The sequence below is a fragment of the Macrobrachium nipponense genome, chromosome 5 (assembly GCF_015104395.2).
Source record: "Macrobrachium nipponense isolate FS-2020 chromosome 5, ASM1510439v2, whole genome shotgun sequence".
Taxonomy (NCBI): Eukaryota; Metazoa; Arthropoda; class Malacostraca; order Decapoda; family Palaemonidae; genus Macrobrachium; species Macrobrachium nipponense.
Genome location: NC_061107.1, coordinates 102811100 through 102833432, shown reverse-complemented (window position 1 = coordinate 102833432; position 22333 = coordinate 102811100).

Sequence of the window (22333 nt, the reverse complement as noted above, 5' to 3'; positions counted from 1 at the left end):
AAGACACATGGCACGCCTTGCCCGCCCGTCCCAGGACCCATGGCGGGCCTCTCCCCACCTGTCTCGGGACCCGTGGCGCACCTCGCCTGCCCATCCTGGGACTTATGGCAGGCCTCACCCACCCTTCCCGGGACCAGTGGTGGGCCTTGCTCGCCCATCCTGGGACCCGTGGCAGCCCTTGCCTGCCCGTCCCAGGACACGTGGCGCACCTCGCCTGCCCGTACCAGACCCGTGCACTCCTCACCCGCCCATCCAGGGACAGGTGGTGGGCCTCACCCGCCTGTCCTAGGACACATGACAGGCCTCGCTTGCCTGTCCCGTGACATGTGACAGGCTTCACCCACCTGTTCCGGGAAACGTGGCGCGCCTCTCCTGCCTGTCCCAAGATACATGGCGGGCCTTGCCTGCCCGTCCTGGAACCAAGGTGGGGCTCACCCGCCCGTCCCGGGACATGTGGCTGAGACCCGTTGCGGGCTCACCCACCCGTCCTGGGACATGTGGCAGCCCTTGACTACCAGTCCTGGGACATGTGGCGGGCCTTGCCCGCCCGTCCCGGGACACGTGGCGGGCCTCGCCTGCCCGTCCCAGGACACGTGGGGAGCCTCGCCCGCCTGTCCTAGGACCAGTGGCAGGCCTTGCCCCCCGTCCCAGGACACATGGCAGGCCTCGCCCAGCAGTCCGGGGACATGTGGCGGGCCTCGCCAGCCTGTCCCGGGATACGTGGCAGGCCTCTCCCACCCATCTCAGGAGATGTGGCGGGCCTTGCCCACCTGTCCCAGGTAAGTTTTAAGATTTTAAATCTATATTATATGGATACAAAGAAGAAACAAAACGAAATCTAATTATATTAAATTTTGTCTTAAATAAAAGTGAAAATAAAAAAAAAAATAGTACAATTTTATTAGAACATAAGTTGGTTCGGAAATTGAAATGGAATATAGAAATAAAGTAGAAAATCCTAACAAACCCATTTCTATTTAAGGCCAAAAGACACTAGACTCAATATAACTGACGTCAAAGATAGGTCCAGCTCTATTTGTGACTCGACTCGACGCGACGTGACGTCACTTGATGCATTCGGTGCGAATGGTTTCTTTCAAAGGCCCATAGAAAGCAGTGTTAAACTGGGTTGGCGATTCATGGTAAGTCATGAATTGGCATGACACGACGCGATGCGACGCGACGCATTTGGTGTGAACGCACCCTAATGCTAAGGTCACACATTCACGTATCAACGCACGCACGCCCACGCATGAGCAGAAATTGTTAGTTAGCAACAGCTTACGTCAGTAAACCGTAAATGTAACGTAAAACATACGTAAAATCGTAGACATACGGTGACGGGTCGTCCGGGCTCTAAGCTCCGCCCACTAGGGCACCGTAGCCCACTCCAGTTTTGAAATGTTCAAAACAAGTCGTGGGTGGTTATGCCAAAATGTCACCTGACGTAGCTCCAGGCATTGGCCTCCTAATTGCGCTGTAGCCTACGGGAAACCGATTTCCACATTTACAACCCTGTACGACATGGCAACGCTGTAGCGTGGTATAAAAGGTCAGGTTGGCGCCCTCCCGAACAAGGGAAAGGCCCGTGCCAACAAGAAGTGTTGGCTCAATACAACAACAACAACAACAACCCTCAGGTCAGCTGTTGTTTCCGTCTCCCGAGACCAGCAGTTTCCTCCAAGTACTCTCCACAACGCCTTTCAAGATGCCGAACCTCCTAAAACGACCAAGGAATGGACCATAAACGTCACATCTTCTTGCAGGACCTTCTTTCAGTCCAGATAAGACTCCTACGGCCACTCCTGCAGACACTCAGGTCGAGGAAATGTCATCTGCCACCTACAGGAGTCAGAGTTGGATGAGATACAGAGTGATGACAGCGACATGGAAGACGACTGACGGACAGGGAGAAGTGGATATTGAACATATTCTACTTCCTCAAGCCCCACATCGTCCGTCAGAAGCCCAAGATGTTGGGACTGCCAATGGTATGTATATTATAATGTCTGACTTAATTTTTTTTTATTTGTTGAAAATATACAATATTTTACAGTACATGCAGAATTCTACCAAAGTGAATTTACAACCTGGATTTTCAGAATGCAATATTTTTATATTCTCTCATACATGTTCCATCACTTTACAGTCTGCTCTATTTACAGGCCGGCCATTGTGTACCCTACAGCCCCACAACTGTGGGCGTGGTAATGGCGTGAAGTTGACGTACATAGAACATTACACTATCGGCGTAAGTTCCAGGTAGACGTCCGACCTTGCTTTCTTTGCGCATATTTGCGGTGCAATGTACGGTGCTGGCTTTACGTCCGTTAGCCCGTGTCCTGTTTACCAGCTGTTGAAGGTCATTTCACCGCGATGATGCCCACGATCCACATACGTGAGCATACGCCGTCATGATACGTGAATGTGTGACCCCAGCATAACACAAGATCTACATAGATAGACAGGTCTGACACTCGTGAGCGGTGGCAAAATACGACGTCACTGATGCTGGGGTCACACATTCACGTATCCTGATGGCGTATGCCCACGTATGTGGATCGTGGGCATCATCGCGGTGAAATGACCTTGAACAGCTGGTAAACAGGGCTAACGGACGTAAAGCCAGCACCGTAAAAATTGCGCCGCAAATGTACGCGCAAAGAAAGCAAGGTCGGACGTCTACCTGAAACTAACGCCGATATTGTAATGTTCTATGTACGTCAACTTCACGTCAAGACCACGCCCACCGTTGTGGTGCCGCAGGGTACAAAAGGGCGGGCCTGTGAACAGAGCTTGCCGTTCCGTAAACAATCATTGTAACAGCTCGTCTCTTCGTTGTTTTCCTACAAATTAATCGATTTTAGTTTTATGGTAACTTTTTGATAGTAGCTATCTGTAATATATATATGTAATTAATGTAACATCACAAATAAATGAACATAGGATAAGTAGTATATAAGACTAGTACTAGAATTTTCTTGCTTCAATTTTACCATTCAGACATACACTTAGACTTATAAAACTGTTGACTATGGGCGATTTATATTTAAGGGTTATAGAATAACATCTAATAACTTATCAAACATTCTTGGGAATAAATAGGAATTCTACCTATTCAAGATAATATTTTTTAGATGTATTTAGGAATTCCTCTAAAATATTTGCATTATTTGTTACACCATTATTGTAAGACTGCTATTCAGAAGAAACAAATATCTTCGACATCTTGGCTATCCTCCGTCAAGGGAACGTTCTGTGCCTCGTCAATGGGGGTACCTTCATGGAGAGTTTCCGTGTCGCTGTCATCAGTCAGAATCTCATCCAACTCCGACTCCTGTAGGTGGAAGTTGACTTTTTCCCTGTCCTGAATATCTGCAGGAGTGGTTGTAGGAGTGGCTGTAGGGAGTCTTTTCCGGGCCGAAAGAAGGTCCTGCAAGATGGTTCGGCATCTTGAAGGGCGTTGTGGAGAGTGCTTGAAGGAAACTGCTGGTTTCGGGAGACGGAAACAACAGCTGACCTGAGGGCGCCGACTTGACCTTTTATACCACGCTACAGAGTTGCCATGTCGTACAGGGTTGTAAATGTGTGAATCGGTTTCGCCATAGGCTACAGCGCAATTAGGAGGCCCGCGTGCTTCGCCGCGGAAAGAAAACAACGACGGCGAACGATGCTGGTGACCCTAGCGCTTACCCCGCAGCAGTCACCGTGGCTCCCACGTGCAATGCCTGGAGCTACGTCAGGTGACATTTGGCGTGACCACCCACGACTTGTTTTGAACAAATTGCAAAACTGGAGTGGGCTACGGCGACCTAGTGGGCGGAGCTTAGCGACCGGACGACCCGTCACCGTACGTCTACGATTTTACGTGTGTTTTACGTTACATTTACGGTTTACTGATGTAAGCTGTTGCCAACTACCAATTTCCGCTCATGCGTGGGCGTGCGTGCGTTGATACGTGAATGTGTGACCTTAGCATGACGCCCGCCTTGCCTCGGTATGGTATACATCTGCCTTTGCTTCATGAACCTAGTCAGTCGGGTTAGTTTGAAATTGCACTTGGAAGCAAAAAGGTTCTTGGTTTTCATTGCTGTTTACGGTTGTATTAACTAAAAGAACAACACCAAAGGGCAAGTTATAAGTTTCTTGAGATTTCCGGAAGAAAGTGAGTTTTAAAGTTTGCACAACGGTCGAAAGCTCCCTGTTTTTTAACCTTTTTGTATTTCGAAAAATATATCATCAATACATTATTGTGACTTTCAACTCACGATCCCTTTTGTTAGGGAAGGAACCAAAACTCCTTAGTTATAATACTAAGCATATTAAAAGATGACGATTCTCTCTGCATATCTGGTGACGCTAATGAAGGATAAAGTTCCTTCGATTGATGATGAAAATGAATGGGAACTTTGAATAGCTACCATTTTGTTCGAAAGTATTAACGCTATCACAGAAAATAACGATGCTGCGGTCAGTTAAGAATATTCTGGTATATACAAGTTATCAAAAAAAACCTCCATGATGCTATTAAGGAAGTCTTTATGCTATATAGGAGGGTCCATGGTGCATAAATATATCCGTAAATAAATATTCTGAAATAGGGGGGGAAGCCTGTAACAATGACACTGGGGAAAATATGAATAGACTTTATGAATAAGGGAAATTTGCAGGTTCCAAAAAAAAAAAAAGAAAAAAAATCATGGAACAATTAGAATCAATGAGGCTAGTCTTTAAGGTAGTTCATGGTGACACGCTGAAAGAATTGTGACAAAAAGCTGCCGTCTGAGTTGCAGATGACGGTAATATGTTCATACTGAAATTTCAACATTCTTTGCAAATATAATTTTATTCAATATGCAGTACCTGAACAGGACTATGAGAATGAACAAATATAATGACTCTAAGATGAAAAACAAACGAAAAAGAAAACATTATGGGAACGGAAGAAATGGAGAGAACACCACTTACTTTGTTATATTACAGCATAACTATAGGCTTTATGGTATATTCACTAACAATTTTTATTAAATGTTCCTTAAAGTCAATCTTGGCTATTGGAAACCTTGATAATAAAATGTATTGCAGTCACTAAAGCTATTTTTTAGCTTAAAAAACCTTATATATTATTAAACATTTGGAAAAACTCCATACATCTCATAAAAAAGATCAAGGGAATAGTGGTGCGACGGGCGTCGGTGACGTCACAGCCTCTCGGGAGTAAACCTGTTTATCTAGATCTTGCTCTAGGCAGTCTTGATTCAACTTTTGCGTCATGATGTAATCTATCTCAAAAAGGTCTTTAACCATTTTAGAAAAACCAATAACCCAATTGCTAAAAAGAATTATGACTTTGAAATTTGTACAGGCATCTTGTTTTCTGTGATTTTACTTTTAAATAAGTTATTACCTTTACGACCTTTTCCAATAGAAATCAGAGGTAGCTTGCCAGTTATTGGATTCCAGCAGACCTTTACTTCCCGAAAACCTTAAAGCTCTTGCACAAGATGACGATAATAATTACACAGCATACTTGACACGCTGCCTGTGCTGTCCATTAGCAGATAGATGGAGTTCATTCATTTCATAGGCCAGCCCATATTCTGTACTAGATTTTGCCAACATTTCACTGATGCTTGTGTTAGAAATGAAATCAATGCCTAAATAAAAGCCTGAATCAATGAAGTGTTTCTGACTAATTTCATCAAATGGGGAACGTCGGCAGAAACGTATATTTCCCTGTCAGCACTTGCATTCTTGAATGAAATTCTACTGACAAGAGGATCAATGCCAAATTCTTTCCACATGCGAAGATTGGCTGATCCCATGTCAGAAATAACAGCAACAATGAATGGGATAACCAACAGCCTCAACAAGCATTATGATTTCTAATAGCAACTTGCTTTAGATTTGCCTCATCAAAGTTAAAATAAATTGGTTGTTTCCACTTCCCCACAAGACCTTGTAACATTGGTTAGTGACGGGCTGGGGCGAGCGTGATGAGCCTAGAAGGGTGACTCAGGGATAATCCTCTGTTCGACTGACTTCTTTGTATTGGCCTTGTATAACTATAGTTCGACAGATCTTAACTGAGAGATTGTTTTTTTCTTTGGGTAAGAACCCTGATGCCACATCTATCAGAGTATCCAGTTTTGAATAACTTACTTTACAACACATGAATAAATAAATGGGTCGTTTAAAGTTTTTAGCATGTTTTGCTGAACTTAAGCGTTCACATATTGTGATTATAATTTTATTTGTAAATAAAATGAGAAATCGCATTTATAAATGTGACAACTGTTTCGAAAGACTTTGCCACTTTTCTTGTTACCTTTGACAGGCGATATGCAGGTGGGCCAAGCCTATTAAACCATGAAGTTTAAAGGATTTATCTCTTAAGGATAAGCCCCACCGCCCGGTCTAGCTGAGAACTTTAGCGCCAAAAAGAATGAGTTCGTGTGATCAGAAAAACGTAATAAACAAATGAAAGTGTTTTGTCATGCTTTGTCTGTGTGTATGGGATGAGAGAAGATAGCTTTGTCAAAAAGGGGGTAGATTCAAGATTTGCGGAGGGAGAGGGAGACCTAAAAACTTTTGATCTTATGTAATGGCATAAATGCAATAAGACATAGACTTCTTATTTCGGAATCAAATGATTCATGTGCCTTGGATAACGCATTATGAAACACAAACAATTTGCCTTCGTTTCAGCGACTTATATAAAGGGGAAAAATAATAATTAACTCAATTTAAGGGAAACTTTCTAAATCAAGCATCTTTAGATCAGCATATGAAGATATAGGTTGATAGTTACCTCTAGTGCATATAAAAATTCCCATTGGATTTTATACACAAATGACACCGCTGAATTATTCATATATAAAAGTAAATTGGCATAAAGATATTACAACTGATTGATGAGATCTATCGATGTCCCTCATAAAAAAAAGGATGTAATGCCCGAACAGGTGACTACGAGAGATGATCTGTCCCATTCACTTATCTATTATTTGCTTTATTTTCTCTGCAGGGATTCCAGAGGTATAGGGATCTCGTGCGACAAGATATTTTATTTCCGAAGGGCCATAGCATAACACACTCAACTGCTACTCGAGTGTTTAAGTCTTACTATGACCCGCAGAGAATTGTTTGCTAACATTTTGCTTGAACGCGCCTATAACCTCAAAATACTTGTGAGCTTTAGCGCGTTAATTTTTCAACGGAAAAAATAATTAAAAACACAATGTTTATAACTTTTCATTTAAATTGATAGTCTTACCGCTGGAAGGGTAAACAGACATTCCAACTTCTCTTGATGAAGAGGAATGATGTCCTCGCGTTTTCCTCTGATTTATTTATTCCAATTCATCACATGATTCGTCATTAGGTTTCCCAGATAAAAGGAAACGACTGTACGAAAGGCTTGCGAGGGCGCCATGTTTGCTGGGACACTGGACCCAGATCATTCTGGAGAGGCCTTGGTGGTGGAGGAAAGTCTGGAAGGATCTTCAGGAGGCTTTTACTATAATCCTTAGATAATGACATTGTAATAAGAAAGTTATCTAGCGTCAAACTATGAAGGTCACTGACGACGATGATGAAGAAATGTCCCAATCGAAAACTAACAAAAATAAATAAATAACAAAAAAACGATTAAAGCCCCTACAACATTCTGAGAGAAAAAGTAATCTGCAGAGAGAGAGAGAGAGAGAGAGAGAGAGAGAGAGAGAGAGAGATGAAAAAAGACCAATTTCCCGCTGGCTTTATATTTACATCAGCTATCTCAATGGCCACGCTTCTGGCCAACTATACCACGATAGGAGGAATGTGTATTTTTCTTAATCCACATTTTTTTCCTTTTCTGGGAAAAAGTTTATCTCCAGGAAGCATAATGATAGCAATATGTCATTTCTCACTCTTAATGGGTAATTTGTCATCATACATGACAGTTCTGTGGTTAAAACATCCATAAATCTAGGAAAGTTTCCTCTCTTTTTTTTCGTTCTTTCTTTTAGCTGTGCTGATAAGATTTTTTTGTGAACTCGAGCAGTCTGAGTAAATAAGTCTTCTCTTTCTCCTCCTGTCTCTCTGTCCCTCTGTTACTCTCTCCCTCTTTCACTTCATCATTCAATTCAATATTTATCATATGATCAGAAATCGAAGTCATGGTACGGTTTATTTTTAAGCAATAGGTAATCTTACGACCTTATTCGGCACAAAGATTCACGTGAGGAAGAAAAATTAGGGAAAGGTTTATACATTTAGGCCATTTCAACAGGAAGAGCTAAAGTTTTCTTTTTATATTTCAATAGGAAATGATATAAGAATTAGGCATAATTTACGCAATACAGGACGTCCAAAGCCGGTCAGTAAAATGTAGAAGAAATTGCAGAACTGAAAATCTGAGAGGAACAAACCCTCACTATATAACAAGGCTTGATCCAACATCCAACTTACTCGGGACGCAGAAGTTGAAAACATTATATTCCTAAGTTGATGCAAATTAAAACGTGGTAAAACCTGCAGTCAGATAAATCCTTGTTTCACCAAGAAAAAAAAAAACAAAAAAAACGCTATATTCTATTAGAAATAATTTTTCTGTATACTGTTTAACGCGCACATTAATTACTTGTTACAATTTCGCTCTAATAAATAAATCATAAATGTCCTATTCTAAAACTCATGTATCTTGAACTCAAAGTAGAAGACCTTTTTCAGACCTTTCTGGCTCATCCATAAGGATTTCCTACCCCCGCCCCACAATAACAACAACAACAACAAAGAAGTTTGTAGGCTTACTCCCCGAGTAAGCGTATAAATGACCCGACGGTAGTTTCAGAGACATCGAGACAAGAAAGGACGCAGATTAAAGGTATAGGGGCAATATGGCGCATATATAGACTAAATAGTCGAAGCTACTTTCGAAAGGGAGAAAGGACTTAATACATAAGAGAGTAGGCAAGGGCGGGATCACTTATAAAAAAAATAAGAAATGCCAAAAGAATGGAAAGATACAAACGATAGAAAGTTATAGCTTTTGGATAAAAACTTCGCTAGAAAAATAATAAGAATGTTGATTACAGATGCATGTTTAAGTAGTTCACAGGAAAATTATTATACAGAAAATATCGAAAATATTTCTTCTTCCGTACATGTTCTTTGCATGTTTCCTTATTTAGAATATTTCTTTTTCCGTACATGTTCATTACACGTTTCCTTATTTATTCCTTAATTTTTACAATGTGGGGAGTAGGGGTGGGGGGTGGGGTAGGAGTGAGTTAGCCTCCGCTTTCGTCATGCCCTTGTGAGGAGCAATTCTCTCTTTCTCCTGTTCTGGGAAATCCCAACCATACGACATTCTTTGCTCCCATCCTTTCTTCTGGCTCCTTATATTCTCTCTCTCTCTCTCTCTCTCTCTCTCTCTCTCTCTCTCTCTCTCTCTCTCACTCCAATGATCTGGCACTGAAAGTAGAGAAGAACATAAAAACAGGAGGTAATTTTAAAAAAAGGACGGATCAAGTCGTTCTCATAAACATTCCTTTAACCCTTCAGACGAAGGTTTAGCTTTGATTTTTCGTCGGCTTAGGGACCCCATTCTTCTTTCTTTCTAGGCCTTTTGTCTCGTAAAGGTTTCCCCTCGAAAAAAAAAGTCGTTTAAAAACACCCCTGCGTCCACTCTTTCAAAATGCTTTACTAATACTCAGAGCTACGACATCATACGGGCTATACTAGGAAGTTTTATAGTAAATGGTAATATAATTATGGTATAATGCGGAGAATGTTGTAGAATCACATATGGCCAGTTTCAATAGATATTAATTCTCTCTAAACTTGCTCATTATTAAAGACCAAGTTAGAAGCGGAAGAAAATTCGCTTACGTCTGCATGCACGCACAAAAGCACTTATGCACGCACAATATTCTGCTTTCTTACACTCACTTCCACATCTACACACTCACAGCCACTCATGCACAGGCACACACACATATATACATACACATACATACATATGTATGTATGTATGATGTACGTATGCATGTATATAAAATTAAAAAAGCCCTACTGATAAAGAAAGCCAAACAGAAGACCATAATCCTTTAAATAATACACCAGAACTATATTTACCTGTATTATTTCTAAAAGGCAGAGAGATAAGATCAAGAATCTTTATCCATCTCATACTTATGATAATATACAAAATATCGAAATGATTGCATACTCTCTCACTCGTCCAATTTAAACTCAAAGAAGAATTTAATATAACATATAAACAGACAGATCATCCTCTTGAATACATTGAAGGTTGTAGTGGGGAAGAGGCTGGACCCTAAACAAAGCCAAAAGACTTCACTGAATAGTTGATCACACTAAATAATCAACTGTGCATAAGTAATACTGCATCGGTGATTCTCAATAATCGATGATTTCTCAACGTCACATTAGACTCCAAGCTCTCCATTTTACGTCCCTTGGAAAAGTAATTTGATATTCCCGGATAATTCTTTTCGAATGTTCGAAAGGGTTCTTGCGTCCACAGAAGTGACGGCATTAGTGCGCCATACTATAACAGATAGTTCGCTTTGCCATTACTTTCCTGATTATTCGAAGTGATTGTTATCTTTTTTCACAGCAACTGTAAGCATGACTTAGAACATCACTAGGAGATATCCGGTTTAGCCATCTTTTATAATTTGTATTTCCAGGGAAAACTTCTGCTATCACCCTCAGTAATTTATCATTTTGGTCAGTATTGTATATTACTCCACTTTTCTTTATTCGATTTTTGAGCTTTCATAATGTCTTTCTTTTTTTCGGAAGTATAGTGAACAAGTACAAGACATTCTGGGCTCATTCCATAAGCGTCATGATATCACTAATTATAATACTGACAATAACAATTTCTGCTTCAACGGAATTTACCTCGTATTCTTCTCGTCGCCAAAATATGTCATGGTCCTTGGAATTTATCATACCATCCACTTACCGAGGCCGAAGAATATAAAACAAATAGACAGGACAACTATTGCTCTCAATAGCGCTGCCCTAAAAGAGGGATTCCTTCTAACAATAGTGATTATAATAAAACTGACACGAATTCGACAGGGATATGTACTACCTCTCTCGATGATCGAACCGACAAGTCACTAAAATATCGTGTATATACGTATATATATATGTCTATATATATATATATATATATATATATATATATATATATATATATATATATATATATATATATATATATATACAAATATATATATATATATATATATGTGTGTGTGTGTGTATGTGTGTGCATTAACTCCCATATTGTCTATGTATGTACATGTAATTACAAAGTAAAAAAGAAAAATTATAAAAACGGAAAGGAAAAGGGAAAGAAAGAAACCGGTAAAACTGCCCTGACAAGCCAAAGAGAAAGAGGAAGGCAACAGACACATTCAAAAAGAAATATTTTCCTTCCTTTCAGCCTCCATTTTTCCAGCCCTGGGGAATCTCCCCCATTTATTTCCTCACTTATCTCGAAAGCAACCTCTCTTGTCTTGTTTCCTCGGCCAGGATAAGAGCGGAGGACCTCGCTCCGCTGTGCGTATTTTTAAGGGAATGGGTGTCCGTGAGAGAAATATAATAATAAAAGGATAATTGTATCCCATCCTACAGGAGATTTAAAGCTACTATATATAGCTCTTCCTCCTCCACCTGATGTTGTTGCTGTTGTGGGTCCCTGGTTCCCTGGGGGATGGATCATGGGGTCCCCTGAGCCACATATGGAAAGGGGAGGTTTGGAAGGGAAATTATATGCATTTGTCTGTGTGCATAATATATATGTATACACATATAATGCATACATACATACATGCATATATATATGCAAATATATCTACATTATATATATGTGTATACATACATTTTATATATATGCCATATATATATAAACTTTACATATATATATATATATATATATATATATATATATATATATATATATATATATATATATATATATATATATATGTGTGTGTGTGTGTGTGTGTGTGTGTGTATGTATATATATATATATATATATATATATATATATATAACTATACACACACATATATATATATATATATATCTATATAGATATGTATAAGTTTAGATTATATTTATTCTTTATATATAATATATATATGTATATAATATATTATATATTATATATAATCTATATATAGAATATATATATTATAGTTTAATATATATGCATTTATATAAAATGTATGTATACACATATATATAAATGTAGATATATTTGCATATATATATGCATGTATGTATGTATGCATTATACATACATACATGCATATATATATAAATAATTAATATATATATATATTATATATATATATATATATATATATATATATATATATATGTATGAATGCATATATATAAAAATGTATATATATAAAAATGTATACATATATATATATATATATATATATATATATATATATATGCATATATACATGCATATCACACATATATATATATATATGCACACAGACAAATCCATATAATTTCCCTTTCAAACCTCCCCTTTCCATACGTGGCTCAGGGGACCCCATGATCCCCCCCTTAGGGAACCAGGCACCCACAACAGCAACAACATCAGGTGGAGGAGGAAGAGCTATATATAGTAGCTTTAAATCTCCTGTAGGATGGGATACAATTATCCTTTTATTATTATATTTCTCTCACAGCCACCCATTCCCTTAAAAATACGCACAGCGGAGCGAGGTCCTCCGCTCTTATCCTCTCCTAGGAAACAAGACAAGAGAGGTTGCTTTCGAGATAAGTGAGGAAATAAATGGGGGAGATTCCCCAGGGCTGGAAAAATGGAGGCTGAAAGGAAGGAAAATATTTCTCTTGGAATGTTTCTGTTGCCTTCCTCTTTCTCTTTGGCTTGTCAGGGCAGTTTTACCGATTTCTTTCTTTCCCCTTTCCTTTCAGTTTTTAGGAAAATTTTCACTTTATAATTACGTGTAGTACGTAAACAACAATGGAATGAATTTATTCAGTATTACTTCTGCATGTGTTGTCAGTGTCTGTCTGCAGGCGCTGTAGTTGCTCTTTGTAATTCGAAAGATAACTGATTTTACAAATCACCACTGACAATCTGCTCATATCTCTATTTAACAATCCGAATGGGGATAAACTTTTTAAGTAATCGTCCACAGAGTACAAAACCCATCCGGAATATGGCGTCAGACAAAAAAGAAAGCATGGAAAACTGAAGATAAATGAAAGAGAATAAAGATAAATGCAAGAAAATAGAAGGAAAAATACTACAAACAGCCGACTATTGTAGATGAATAAAATCATGTTTTTGACTGGATACAGTGATTTGAAACAGCTTAACGGCATTAAAGATCCAGATGGTTCCACAGTAGTAGTCCATAGAAAGTGAAATACCTATTGAACGCAGGCATTATGGCAACGTCGTCATTTTGCAGAAAAAGGCTGCCCAGGATCTGGAGGTGGAGGAACAAAAATGAATTTTAATCTTCTTTAAATTAATAGAGGTTTATCGAAGATCGCCAATCTGGATGTCTCCGCCTATGATCTAAACCACGTTAGAGGAACGGAGACTATCAATTCATGCCATTTTGCCATTGAAAGCTTGATCCCTGCGGATATTCAGAAAAAGAGGACAGTGTCTTGAATGGTATAGGCATATGAGCTGTTAAGTATGTGATAGAAATATAAATAATGGTATGGAAAACCTTAGAAACAATAATATTTTTGTATACATGAACGTAACAGCAGGATGCTATACAGTCGCTGTAAGGACTGACATTGGCTTGTAATTATTGAAGAAACAACGGGAGTGAACTTCAAAGCAAGTACAGTATGACATTTAACTCTCTTTTGGAGAAAATCTTCTTTAAAAAAAGGGTATAGGCACTATTCTTACGTGAAAGTATCAACGGTATCTGAGAAAAAAAAAAGGTCGTGATCAAACACCTCTTAATCCCTCTCGCCTCATCTATCAGACCTGTCGAGAATCTCTTTAATGTTTCCATGAGGGAAAAAACGATTTCTCGGTGGGACGCTTTGGCTCTGGGTGATAAGTATTGACCACAGATCTCCAGCGGCAGATTGTTTCATTTCACGCTTCTATAAAGCAGCTCTTCTTTGTTCTTGGCGCTGGTTCCTAATTGTTGTTTTCTGTGCTGATGTCTGTGTTTTCTATAATTTTTTTTTATAAGTTGTATCTCGTAGGCTTTTTGTAATCTTTAATATACTTTAACGTTATAAAACTCTAAAGGTTTCACTTCAATTTGTAGGAACATTTTGTAGTTCTGTTATGCACAATAATGCTAATCTTCGAAGATAATTCTTTTTACGACTGACCTAAAATGATAAAAGTTTGATATGATGTGGATTAAGACATATTTTAAATGCGCTATGGCTTCCCAGTTAGGTACAACATTGCTCCTGTACATTGTTTTCTTTATTTTTTCTTGTCACTCTAAAAAGAGTGTTCTAACAAAGTGCCGCGTCTTCCTCGGATGATTAAAATCTTAGTTAAATGGATGAAATACTGGGCTCATCTGAACGCATTAGCAGAGCTTTCATGGAAGCGTTCAATTAATTATAACATAAAAGGGTTGATGATTTTCGCCACTTTCCCAAGATGTATGCGACAAAAATAATGATAATAAAAAAAATGGTTTTCCTAGAGAATATCGCGGTTTTATACATTAATAATGCAATAAAAAATTTAGCAAGCATAAGAGAATGAAGTGAAAGACTGCTGCATTATCTAAATGGATTTTACATAAAGACAAAAGAGCTCCAATGGAGTAGGAAATCTGACCCCCGCAAGAGAATCTTTCGTAACACTTCATATTTGTTAAAAAATATATGCTTTCTTCAGCATGGAAGGGGTATCCATTGCAATGGTTCCTTGCAATGCAGCTAAAAGCAGTGTTTCGATAAAGTTATGAACAATATCGTATCCTGATGCCCCCAGGTGCACTTGCAGGAATTTTAAATACATTGTTGCACACAATGTAGTTTTAGCAGACCGGAACGCAACGTACTTCGTGTTGTGAATGTGTAGGCTTCTGGGGGGAGCTAGTGAAGTTGCATTATTTACAGAATCGAGATGCACAGTTGTTCCGAGGTCTCTCTCTCACATGAATAAAACGGTCTGAAAAATTTCCGAAAAGTTAAAGAAGACAAAAAGGATCAAGTTAAACACAAAAGTCGAGAGAAATAATTTCCGTGACATACATCTTGGTAGTGGAATGAACAATCGCAATCAACTTTTAAATCCGACAGTAACGCATCTTTGGAGATCAATACACAGATGCAAATACACACGCACACACACATATAAATATATATATCTATATATCTATCTATATATATATATATATATATATATACTTATTATTATATATTTTAATATATATATATATACATATTATATATATATATTTATATATATATATACACGTATATATAAATATATATGTGTCATATACACATATACATATATATATATATATATATATATATATATATATATATATATATATATACAGAGAGAGAGAGAGAGAGAGAGAGAGAGAGAGAGAGAGAGAGAGAGAGAGAGAGAGAGAGAGATATTGATTGGTTTAGTACTCAAGATTAATATCATGGGGAATGTTGTATAGCTATGAAGAAGGTGACTTCTGAAAAAAATGAGATCACATTACTTTCGCTGGCAACTACTAGGCTAAGGTCACCACCAACGTAGGTATTAAGATGTTCACAGACACAGGCATCTTGGTCACAGATAAATCATAAAAGAATACATGAAGGTAACGGATTTAAACTGCATCAAAAGTTAAGAAAAACTCAGTGAGAAGTTTATGTATGCCAATGTTGTCGGAGTTTTAATATATTCAATAATCTAAGGCAAAAGTAGAAAGGGTATAATAGTCAAATTTATTTTTCCAGTTATTCATCGTTAATAATATTTACAAAAATGTACGGACTAAGGATTGACAAAGCACGCGTCAATGGTTAAAGAAATACCACAAAAAAATCATATCCTTGGGGGGATCATATAGAAAAAACAAAACAAAAACAAAGAGATATTCATACAACGATACTCACAGAATACCATATTCTCGTCAGCCATGGATGTGGACAACAAAGCAGCGATGGCACAAAAAACAAAAAGAACTCTGGACTCCATCCAAAGTTCAAAACTTCATCCCTTTCAATGTGAAGAAGCAAGGAAACTCAGCTGACAAAGGCAAAGCCTGGAATGACTGGAGAGTAGCATTATCCCTGGAAGCAAAAAACCAGCGGCAAAAACCTAAGGTCGATAAACTTGGCGCATAAAAGAAGGTTAATATAAAGAGGCGAAAGCTCTGGGTGTTGACCTAGCGTGACCCTCCATACAACGAGGGTCACTTGATGAGAGTGAAGTGTTGACCTAGCTTCACCCATGGGGCGGATGAGGGCCATTATAGAAGTGCCAATTTCCAGCACCACAAATATTGTTGGTCGGTCCCTCGGTGGAGGGTTAGGGAGTGGAATACGCCACCCTTCCGAATACCCGTCCTGTAAAAATAAGCTGGGAGCAGCCATTAGTCTCCGGATATTCACCGGGAGGTCATGAACCCTTTCTTCATTCTGACACAAACAGAATCATAAATTGATAAAGATTACCCACTCTGTCATTATTAAAGTCAGCTGGAGTTTTGGCGAAATGCCAGTATTTAGTAGAATTGGTATTTAACAAAATTGGTATTTCAGTATGGTCGATACGTTATTGACCCATAATTTTTATTTAATTATTATTTGTACAATGAAAGTATTGGCCACTAACAATGAAAGGATTATCCTTTTCTCTTCAGAGAGAGAGAGAGAGAGAGAATTCGAAACTAGCTGTTTTTTGTTTTCCTTGTAACCGGAAACATAAAATAAACAAACCTACTTACTTGACAAATCGATGTCTTGGGACGCTTCTGTTGGAAAAAGCTTTACTCTGACAATACAAACAGTGACATAATTCTTCCTCTCTTTCTCTGAATGTAAGTAAGACTCCCCTTCCCTCTTTCTGTATCCTTATAAGCCTCTCCCCCCCTTCTCTTAGTAGCCATGTTATAATCTCTCTCTCTCTCTCTCTCTCTCTCTCTCTCTCTCTCTCTCTCTCTATATATATATATATATGTGTGTGTGTGTGAGTGTGTGTGTGTGTGTGTGTGTGTATCTTTCTCACTCTTTCTGATTCTGGCCCCATGTAATTCTGTCATCTCTCGGTCTCATTCGCACGCTTCAAAACATTGTAGTAAACACACATTCTCTCTCTCTCTCTCTCTCTCTCTCTCTCTCTCTCCTCTCGTGTCCTTTTGAATCCGTGTAATACTCCCTCTAACCCCACTCTCTCCTCCTCCTCTCTTCCAGACCATCCCATGTCCATTTATATGGCACTGTGTACGTCGAAATAACAGGACTGCAGGGGACCGAGGAAGACATAAACTTTTAGAATTTAGATTGTCGAAGGTTGACCGGACTAATCGAAAACGGACGACTCTTTTTGTCCCAGTTTTCGCCAGTACCTGTGGCAAGGCAAAGTTAAGCAAAGCAAAACAAAGCATATCACCTTTACAAACACAAACACACATATACGAGATATATATATATATATATATATATATATATAGATATATATATATATATATATATGATTTACAATATTAAACCATATCTCCTTACTGTGGATGGGTTCTAAAAAAGAAGGGACAAATAACTGTGCCACAATTTCACGTCAATCGCTGAATCGTGGCTTCACCAAATGCACAGAAATCTTCTAGAAGTTTATTTCCTTTGTCTACTTGCATAGAAGGATTACAAGAAGCGCGCCAAACACCGTTAAATTCTCTGTGTGTCATTTACTTCTAGTTTCCAAGCACTCTCTTGGTCCCTGAAAGCTAAGGGCCTTCCTCTCTAAAATATTTCCTTCAGGCTCTCTGCCCAACCCTAACACTTACCAACAACTTGTTCTTGCTCACACTTACTCTCATCTTTCTCACGTTTCAAACTTTTCTGTACTCTTTCATTAGTCTCCGAAGGTTCTCTCCACTGCCTCCAATCAGTGCTGTATTCAGTGCAACCATCAGCTGTTCCATATTCCACTGACGACCCCAAAACTTGTCACCTACATCTTTGTCCATTCCCTAATTTCTAGCATCTTCCATCCACAACATTTGACTGGCTCTGTAAAGCAAGAGCCCGCGCCAGTGTAAGGCTGGCTAAATCTATGTCGTCGTCACAACAATATTGAACAACTGTGGAGACATGACATACCCTCCTCTCTGACCCAATTTTATACCATCTCACCTAAAATCTCTAATGCATGCTTCACTTTTATCATAAAATCTTTTGATCTCTACAATCTACTCTCAGTATCATACATTTTCAACAAACGCCACACTGTCTCTCCATCAGTTCTATTATAATAATATCCTGAACCTATGCTCTTCATCTTTTATGTAAGCTACTGCTAACTCTACTACGACTTTAATGAAAATCCTGTTCTATACCTCCTTTTGTATATTCAACAAGTTCTCATAATCTCCCTAACACCATTTCCTTCAATAACACTAATTTTAATACCCTTTCAGCGAGTGGCAACAGATGTTAATATTCCGATTCTCAGCTGGCATTTTAAGGTGAGGTTGCTAGCCACATGCACTTTCCCACGAGTTCTACCCGATACAGTTGGATAAATGGCAGGCAAATAGCTCACCGATTGGGCAAACAATGGCCAAAATATATTTGAAGAAACGTGTCTATACTGATTTGCCTCACACACGAATCAGAACTTGCTTTTCTCGTTAATGAGGCAAGTTTTGCAATACGTAGCTACTAGACTACGAAGTCTAATATATATACACACACACACACACACACACATATATATATATATATACATATATAATATGATATATATATAATATGTTGTATTATTACGTATATATACAAATATTATATATATATATAGATATATATAATTATATATATCGATATATTAAAAAATAATATATCTATATCTATATGGGTGTGTTTGTAATATATATACATATGTATATATTTATATATACATATATGTATACATTTATATATATATACATATATATATATATATATATATATATATAATATATATATAATTATCACATCACTCTGATTCATATGAATGATTCAAGCTACAAATGTCCTTTAATATCAAATTCGCTCTCCTCGGAATTGATACATTTTCATATATGTAAACCGAAGGGGATTTTTATGGTTGATAATAAGTTTCGTCCTCTCGAACCCACGAAATTATTATCAACTAAAAAATTCCCCTTCTGTTTACATGTATGAAAATATATTAATTCCTGGGTAGAGCGAATTAGATATTAAAGACATTTGTAGCTTGAATAATATCATGTATATATATATGTGTGTATCTGTGTTCTGAGTAGATTCTAATATATATATATATATACATATATATATATATATATATATATATATTATATACCCCACACACACACACACACAGACACACACACACAAACACACACACATATATATATATATATATATGTGTATATATATATATATATATCATTCGAGCTACAAATGTCCTTTAATATCTTAATCGCGCTACCTCGGAATTGATATATTTTCATATATGTACCGAAGGGGAAGTTTTTTAGTTGATAATAATTTTGTCCCCTCATGGGATCGAACCACCGTCCAGTGGACGGGAACGAAATCAGGAACGGAAAGTGACGTATCCAGTTGGCCAACAGGATAACGTCACTGGCCGTTCAAGATTTCATTCCCGTCCACTGGACGGTGGTTCGATCCCATGAGGGGACGAAATTATTATCAACTAAAAAATTCCCTTCGGTACATATATGAAAATATATCTATTCCGAGGTAGAGCGAAGTAGATATTAAAGGACATTTGTAGCTCGAATGATCTATATGAATCACGGTGATGTGATAATTATCTTATATATATATATATATATATATATATATATATATATATATATATATATATATATATATACATATATATATATAGATATATATATATATATATATATATATATATATATATATATTATTATTATTATATATTGCTACTTTCAAAATGCATGTTTCCCCTCTTTGAAATGTCATGTAGAATTATGCAACATTTTTTCAGATTCCTAGATAGCTTAGAATAGGATGTTTTAAAATGTGTGTACAGATATAGCATTACGTGTTATAAAAGAATATATATATTAACATAGAATGTAAAAAGAGAGAGACTTTTTCTGTCTGTTCGAAACTACGAATGTTTAACTTTTATGTCAACACTGTAAGATTAGAGGGTCTGCGAGATCCGTTTGCTTTCCTAAATCTGTCAACGCATGTGATAGCGATCGAATTGAGTCTTGCGTTGTCATCAAAACATGTCAATCATAATTGTCGCTCAGCCTCCGTTTCGATCGAGTAGAGTACGTTTTTTTTTAACAGACTGGACTCGTACGCGTATATCTTTGATCAAAACCACGTGCATATTGCACATTTCTTTATGAAGATTGCGTCAGATTTCAAAGCTACTGGAAGCATTCGTGACAAGAACGTTTTGTATCATATCTGCCGTATCCAGTTTCTGCAAGGAAGAAGATTTTATTAGATCATAGAACCTCGAGGCGGTTAGATCGCTCTCTCTCTCTCACTCGACATCATTGAGATTATATTAACGTAACGTAAATTGGTCACTCGTAACTTACAATTTCATATTTGATATTTCTTAGAGTTTATTTAGTGTTATTTAATTTCTTTTGTGGAATCTGAACAAACATAATTTCGTAACGGCGCCTGGTTTTTGTAAAATTGTGTAAGACAAGACTGCAGCAGAGAAAGAAGTTGGTATACCAAAAAGGTAAAGAGTTATATTTTTATTAGTTGCAACTAATAACGGTTAGGTAATAACTAATAACTAATAATTGATAGGAACTGTGGTTAACTAATAACAGATGATTGTGAAGGTTTGGTAAAAACTGTCGGTTACAGTGTTTTGAGTGAAAAAGATTTACACTTTTACACATTGCGTATTTTTGTGTTTGTGATTGTTCCATTGTTTGTGCACTTGTTCATTTTCTTATTGAAGTGTGTCTTTTTATTTTATATTTTCATTTGCATTCACAATTTAATTGACTTAGTTATTTTCATTGCTTAATCATTGCACATTTAATTAAATTTAACATTTACTTAGAATTCTTTTCAAGTTTTGTTATTGGTTAGCACTTGTGAATTAATTTCAAATTTTCAATTATTGCCTAACACTTTTGAATTTTGACTGAATTAATTTTCTTGAATTTTGTGATAAATTAATTTTGAGTTAATTTTACTTAATTTGATTCAAGAATTAATTAAACTTTACTTTGTTTTCAAGTAACAGTAATTTTCCCTGATATTGTGAATTTCACTTATAAATTTTTAGTTTAATGATAAATTTTTGTATCTAAAATTTTTATAAGAATTTTCATTTATACCAGTATATATGATTTTGATTATATTGATGATAGGTAGAAACATAAAGTGGTAATTGATTTGCTTTCCTTCAATTTACTTGAAGTGACTTAGAACCAGGGAAGTACTTAGACTTCTGAAATCAGGGAAATACTTAGACTTTTAAAGTTGTTGATGGAGTGATGCCCTATGATTAATTTAATTACTTACAGGATTACCTCACACCTGTTTTGATGAACTTAGTCTGATTTTCTACAATACTGGTAAGTGTTAAGGGATCACTGTTGCCTTTAGAGTATTCAGTCGTTTAAACGTGTTATGAGGGTTCAGGTGTCTGGCTTTTGGTGAGGTAATATTTGATGCATGGTAACCAGATACTTGGCACTTCGTAACTATATATATATATATATATATATATATATATATATATATATTATATATATATATATATATATATATATCAGGAAAGTTGAATCATCTGTTCAATTTTTTTATTGTTTTCTTTCTTAACTGAATTCTTTGAATTCGATTAATAATGTTGGTAGACGTTTTTCCGTGGAGAAGTCATACACAAGCTGCCACATATATATAAGATTAAACACAAATCTACTTCAAGATAGATTTGATGATAAGATTGGATTTGTGTCTTTTATTGAATAAAAAACTTTTTTTTCTCGAGGAGGAGTGAAGTTATTTTGCCTTAAGGACTTTATGGTAATTGTACACACACAACACACACACACACACACACACACACACACATATA